This window comes from Bos grunniens, chromosome 19 (assembly GCF_055505025.1).
Source record: "Bos grunniens cultivar Pamir isolate PY7600 chromosome 19, Bosgru_T2T1.0, whole genome shotgun sequence".
Lineage (NCBI taxonomy): Eukaryota > Metazoa > Chordata > Mammalia > Artiodactyla > Bovidae > Bos > Bos grunniens.
In genome coordinates, this window is record NC_141183.1 from 58,707,474 (window position 1) to 58,714,910 (window position 7,437).

General features: G+C 36.7%; 1 pseudogene; it reads right to left on the reverse strand.

Moving 5' to 3' along the window:
* Nucleotides 1–4,861: 4,861 nt before the first annotated feature.
* Nucleotides 4,862–5,586, reverse strand: LOC147352796 (peptidyl-prolyl cis-trans isomerase A pseudogene; annotated as a pseudogene).
* Between the last annotated feature and the right edge of the window lie 1,851 nt (nucleotides 5,587–7,437).

Sequence of the window (7,437 nt, forward strand, 5' to 3'; positions counted from 1 at the left end):
CTCCGACAGGTTTCTGTATTCCTTCCTTGTTTGTTTTCCCTCAGTCCTAGAAACAGTGCTGCTTGCTGCAATTCGAACTTCAATTGCTGCTCTGCCATATAATTCTCTCTGACTGCTTTTAGTGTTAACCATTCTTTACTCTTTATATTAAATTTTCCTTGTTAAATTACTGGTGTGATGTTTGCCTCTTGAGTTGGCCTTATCTGAAATATAAACATAACGTTAAGGTTTCCAGGAGAAAGCAGATAATCCTGGCTACTGTGCATCAATAAGGATGGGTATGTAGACTTACCTTAGAAGACAAAGTTACAAATATCCACCACAGTGACAAATGAAGGCAATGTGATAGATAAAATTCCCAGTATAGAACGTGTGAAGTGAAGTCGCTCAGTCGTGTCTGACTCTTTGCGACCCCATAGACTGTAGCCTACCAGGCTCCTCTGTCCATGGGATTTTCCAGGCAAGAGTACTGGAGTGGATTGCCATTTCCTTCTCCAGAGGATCTTCCCGACCCAGGGCTCGAACCCGGGTCTCCCGCATTGTAGACAGACGCTTTACCGTCTGAGCCAAAAATCTATTGTAGTTTGTGTTTTGCCTTACAATGTTTGTCATGACTATGGATCACCTATATTCTTATTTATTACTATTTTCCCTTCAACCAAACCATAGTTACTTGTTTTTAATTTTCATACAGTCTTAGATTCACGGAAAAATTAAGCAGATTGTGCAGATCAATCCATTTTAAACTTAAATAACTTATTCAAAAATTAACATAAAATGGTAGATAGTAAGAATATACGTTTGGTCAGAAAAAATGCTTGGATGTCCATCAGCAGATGAATGGATAAGAAAGCTGTGGTACATATACATAATGGAGTATTACTCAGCCATTAAAAAGAATACATTTGAATCAGTTCTAATGAGGTGGATGAAACTGGAGCCTATTATACAGAGTGAAGTAAGCCAGAAGGAAAAACATAAATACAGTATACTAACGCATAAATATGGAATTTAGAAAGATGGTAACAATAACTCTGTATACGAGACAGCAAAAGAGACACTGATGTATAGAACAGTCTTATGGACTCTGTGGGAGAGGGAGAGGGTGGGGAGATTTGGGAGAATAGCATTGAAACATGTAAAATATCATGTAGGAAACGAGTTGCCAGTCCAGGTTCGATGCACGATGCTGGATGCTTGGGACTGGTGCACTCGGACGGCCCAGAGGGATGGTATGGGGAGGGAGGAGGGAGGAGGGTTCGGGATGGGGAACACATGTATACCTGTGGCAGATTCATTTTGATATTTGGCAAAACTAATACAATATGTAAAGTTTAAAAATAAAATAAAATTAGAAAAAAAAAAGAAAGAGAAAGACAAAAAAAAAAAAGAATATACGTTTGGCATAAAGAGTCAACTGATAAAAAGTATTTATTAAAATGAAATATTCACATATGAACAAAAATCATGTATTATTATATGTACTGTGTTTGAGAAAGAATAGACCAGAATATCTCGGAGGCAACTCTCTTTCTAGCCCTCAAATTCTGGACTATGGGCAGAACTGTGTCCATGTGCTTTTTGTTTATTTAAGGAGAGGGGGAAGATCAATTGTTGCAAAAAGCTATCTTTTATAAACAGCAAGAATATCTACCTATCTATCTACACATCTACAATTGCATCTATGTACATATCCACAAATATTTCTGAATACATGGCTAATATCTAACATAATGTCTTAATCTATATACCATCATTTCCTTTTTTACTGGGGATTTGTTCACTTACTTGATGGACTGACATAAATCAGCCCCGTCATTATCCCTCAGCCATTCCTGACATTTTTATTTAAAACATAACCTTGAAAGGACAAAAACAAATTGCTTTCTCCATACTCTGTAAAACTCTATGGCAATCAAATAGTGCTATTCATGATTCATCAGCTATCAGGAAATGCTTTCAGGGAAGATAATGAGGAAGAAATTTCAAGGATTTTCTACTTTTGTTGAGATCGAGCAAAGCAGGTGGGGTTGCTGTTGCTACAGGAACAGATCTGTCTGCATTAGTTCATAGCTTTATCTTTAATAATAAGAAATGGGGTTCTGTGCGTGTGCATGAATGTTTGTGTACTTCTATTCCATTCAACATTAGATTTGTGAGCTAGCTTTATTGTAATGGCATATGCACATACAGATCAATTTAAGGGCTAAATCGGTCTATTTTTAGACCTAACAAATAGACTGTTCCCTCTTTTTACTAATAGCAATAAGATTGCAATGAACATACCTGTACCTATCTCCTTGAACATGAAAAAGAATCTTCAGAGAGCTTAAAGTGGAATTGCTGAGTTAGGGTTAGTATTAATTTTCAATTTTATTGGATGGACCAAAGTTAAATCGATTGGATAAAAGTACAATGTATCTTTGTACTTACACAATACTGTATAAAAAGCAATATATGTTTCTATTTTCCCATATTGTTTCCAAAAGTTAATTTCATGAATTTTATTAATTTCATCCAGTTAAACAAATGTGTGAAACAGTGACAGACTTTATTTTTTTGTGCTTCAAAATCACTGCAGATGGTGACTGCAGCCACGAAGTTAAAAGATGCTTGCTCTTTGGAAGAAAAGTTATGACCAACTCAGACAGCATATTAAAAAGCAGAGATATTACTTTGCCAACAAAGATTCATCTAGTTAAAGCTATGGTTTTTCCAGTAGTCATGTATGGATGTGAGAGTTGGACTGTAAAGAAAGCTGAGCACTGAAGAATTGATGCTTTTGAACTGTGGTGTTGGAGAAGACTCTTGAGAGTCCCTTGGACTGCAAGGAGATCCAATCAGTACATTCTAAAGGATATCAGTCCTGAAAATTCACTGGAAGGACTGATGTTGAAGCTGAAACTCCAATACTTTGGCCACCTTATGTGAAGAGCTGACTCATTGAAAAAGACCCTGATGCTGGGAAAGATTGAAGACAAGAAGAGAAGGGGACGACAGAGGATGAGCTGGCTGGATGGCATCACTGACTCAATGGACATGGGTTTGGATAAACTCTGGGAGTTGGCAGTGGACAGGGGGGCCTGGCGTGCTGCAGTCCATGGGGTCACAAAGAGTTAGACACGACTGAGCGACTGAACTGAACTGAACTGAGGCTCCTCTTTCTGTGGAATTCTCTAAGCAAGAATACTGGAGTGGGTAGCCATTCCTTTCTCCAGGGGATCTTCCTGACCCAGGGATCAAACCCAAGTCTCCTGCATTGCAGGCAGATTTTTTATCATCTGAGTCACCAGGGAAGACCATAGTGGTAATACTCACATGCAATGTTATCTTATCACTATAATGAGAATGACTTTAGAATTTTACAATTGAAAATGACATTTATTATCAGTTTATTATCTCACTCTGTACATGATTAAGGTACTAAGATGATTAGAAGTGGATATTAAGTTTTGCAAGTTATCTTTTCAGTATCAAGATAATCACATGATTTATCTATTTTGACCTACTGATATGAGTTAGATTTAAAATTTTTCCACTTAAGCTCCTTTGCATAAAGCTGAGTCATATTATACTTTTAATTATGTTTATGTCTTGAGTTTACTATTATTTAGAATTTTTCCATCAGTGTTTTTAGGTATGTGCTTAGTCGCTCAGTCATGTCCAACTCTTTGTGACTCCATGGCTTCTCTGTCCATGAAATTCTGCAGGCAAGAATATTGGAGTGGGTTGCCATGCCTTCCTCCAGGGGATCTTCCCAACCCAATCTAGGTCTCCTACATTGCAGGTGGATTCTTTAAGGTCTGAGCCACCAGGGAAGCCCCTGGCCTAAACTTTAGTTCTCTTTGTGCTATCTTACATCTTGCTGTCAAGATCCGCCAGCTTTGTATAATGAATTGCAGAGTTATATCTTTTTTATTTGCACTACAATCGTTTAGGTGGCATTTGCATTTTCTGCTAATTAAAATTTTGCAAGGAATCACTTATAACCATATTTGGAACTGGAATTGGTTTTTGATTATATTTCTCAATTCCTTCTTCATTCATTATTTTATTCTCTTATCCTTCTTGGTACAATTTTGGTCATTTTTGCTTCCTTAGAAAATATCCATTTTACTGTAATTTTCAAATATAAGCACAGAATTATAGACTATTCAACCATTAAAAATATCCTCTGCATTGATGGTAACATTCTTTTCTATACTACTTTTGGGGATTATATTCTCTTTATAGCATATATCTTTATTATTTCTTTCTTCCTGCCACTCTTTGTCTAATTTGATGTTAGTTTTTTATAAATTACTGCGCTGAATGCTTGGTTTATTTTTATCTCTTATTTAATGATGACATCAATTATAGTATAAAATTTCATCACAATAAATTAGTCCATATCCCATAAATTTTTACCATAAACTATTCTCTTCACTGTTGCTATACATATTGTCTTATAAAATCAGCTTTATTTTCTTCTCTTGCCCAACTGTTATTTCAAAAAGTCTTTTCTATTTTTAAATGATTGATTTTTTTGGTTGGAAATTTTGTCTTTATTTCAGGATTTTTAATGCATTATTTATATGGTCTTTTTTTGTCTTTTTTTTTTTTTTTTTGCTGTGAAATATTTTAAAGTTTCTTTACCTTGTTCTATTAATAGTATGTGCTGATTTTAATGTGTTCTAGGGCAATTTGAAGCATATGTTATTCTTATTTGTAGGGTACAGAGATATACATCCTTCTAATAACTTTTGTCTCTAATCCCAATGTTGACCCCTTGCAATCCATGCTCCATGCTGCTGTTGGGGAGGATTGAGAAGGAAGGTTCACAAAAGGAACTGGGTTGGGCTATAATTAGACACAGGGATAAGCATCAAATGTCTGTGGGTAACTGAGACATTGTGTGAGAATTGCCTCAATATATCTCGTTTTGTTTCTCTTTACATGCCTTAGCATTCTGCATTTTTGGATTATGTCCTGAATTCTCTAGATCACAGAATATTTTACATATTAAAAAACAGTGTGCACTAGTTAAACAGTTGGAACCACAGTCCTTGCTCTTCTCATTTTTTGTTGCTGTTGTTTGGTTTTTATTTCATAATCATAAATTTAACTTTGCAATCCAGTTAAACTTGGAGGGGCATAAGGAAAACATGGAACCCAAAGAACTGCCGTGAGAGCACAAAGATTATAGGTTATTTCGAGCAGATGGGGGTGAAAGGGTGCTCTCCTCAGCTACAGAAGGAGTGGTCTGGTGGTAAAGTTAAACACAGGTCAGATTAATGAGATTTGTCCACAGTCAGCAATGGTGATCTTGCTGATCTTGCCATTCCAGGATCCAAAGCGCTCCATGTCTTCTACAATATTCATGCCCTCTTTCACCTTGCCAAAGACCACATGCTTGCCATCCAAGTACTCAGTCTTGACAGCGCAGATGAAAAACAGGGAATCATTTGTGTTGGGGCCAACGTTTGCCATGGACAAGATGCCAGGACCCATATGCTTCAGGATGAAACTCTCATCATCAAAATTCTCCCCATAGATGGACTTGCCATCAGTGCCTTTATGGCATATGAAGTTACCACCCTGGCACATAAATCCCAGAATTATTCTGTGAAAGCAGGACTGGCATGTAATAAATCATCAACAAATACTTTTTGAATAAACAAGTTTTGGGGGTACTTAATTTTTATAAATAAAATTTAAAGTTCAAGTGAAAGGTTCTACATTGTAAGGCTCATAAATGGAAAGACTTGAATTTGAACCTAAATCTTCTGATACTGAATCAGATTTTTTCCACTGAAGTGCTTCTTAAAATTTTGCAAATTCCTTTTGCAGCCAAACAAGGACAGGCATAGTTAAGGTAAAATTCTGCAACATTTAATGGATTTGGGGTTTTGCCAGTTTTTCATTTGGCATCTATCTCACATACATTGAGTTTTTGTAAAATAATTATATATATATATATATGTATGTATATACCTATATGAAATCTAAACAGTAATTATCTCAGTATTTTAAAACACAGCAAAGGACTGACAAAGAATTACTGAATGAGATGAGCAACATATGCAATTTTCGTGTGTGCATGCTAAGTTGCTTCAGTTGTGTCAGACTCTTTGTGACCTTATGGACTGTAGCCCACCTGGGCTTCTCTGTCTATGGGATTCTCTAGACAAGAATACTGGAGTAGGTTGCTCTGCCATCCTCCGGGGGATCTTCCTGACCCAAGAATTGAACCTGTGTCTCTTATGTCTCCTGCATTGGCATGTGGGTTCTTTACCACTAGTGCTACCTGGGAAGCCTAGTTAGATAATCTATGCACACTTATATAAGAAACAACAAAAAATATTATAAATATTGGTTCTAGGATGAACTTTTATTCTGTTCTTACATAGGAACTGGTTGAACCAAAAGTAGGAAACAGCAAAGAGCAATGTCTCTCTTAGTTCTATTTGGATAGTATTAAAAAAATTATTTTCATTTACATTTTCCATTGATTCTTTTCTGCATTCCGTGCTACGTATACCCTATACTTGTTTTTTACAGCTTCTTTTTTTAAAGAGTTCTGAGTACTAAAACTAGAGAATTTTCAGTATTTTTTTTCTCAGTATGTAATTGCTGAATGTTCAGACTTTAGAGACGCATCATTGATTATATCCCTGGATCTAACTATCTGTAGTCCCATTTATAAAGAAGTTGAGGAGGTTTTCTCTTCTCTCACATACATAGCTTGCATGCAATCATGCGCATGTGCACACACACACACACACACACACACACACACACACACACATACACACATGCTTCTAGAAGCTCTGTGTGGAGAAGCAGAATGCTTACTCACTGCCGCATATTTCTGGAGGTCCAGCCACAATGTCTGACACCAAGCCAGCACTCAACATCTGTCCAAGGTCTATTTTGTGCTCTCTCTGTTTCTCCATCTGAACCTCTGATCTGGGCTAGAGCAGTATGTGGGGATGAAAGTCAAGAGTTTTTGGATTCTGCAGGGTACAATTACCCTAATACCAAAACCAGACAAATGTGTCACACCAAAAAGGAAAATTACAGGCCAATATCATTGATGAACAGAAATGTAAAAATCCTCAACAAAATACTACCTCACAGAATCCAACAACACATTAAAAGGATCATATACTGTGATTAAGCGGGATTTATTCCAGGGATGCAAGGATTCTTCAATGCAAATCAACGTGATATACCATATTATTAATAACAAATTGAAAGATGAAAAGGATCGATAATCTCTATAGATGCAGAAAAAGCTTTCAACAAAATTCAACACTGTCAACTACAAAGTAGCATTTACCAAGGACATTGTCAACGACTGAACAACAAAGGCATTTGCCATCTGCCTCTATGGAGACTGAACCCCATGCTGCTACAGCTGTTGACCTTCAGCAACCCCTGAGGGAGTTCAGGGTG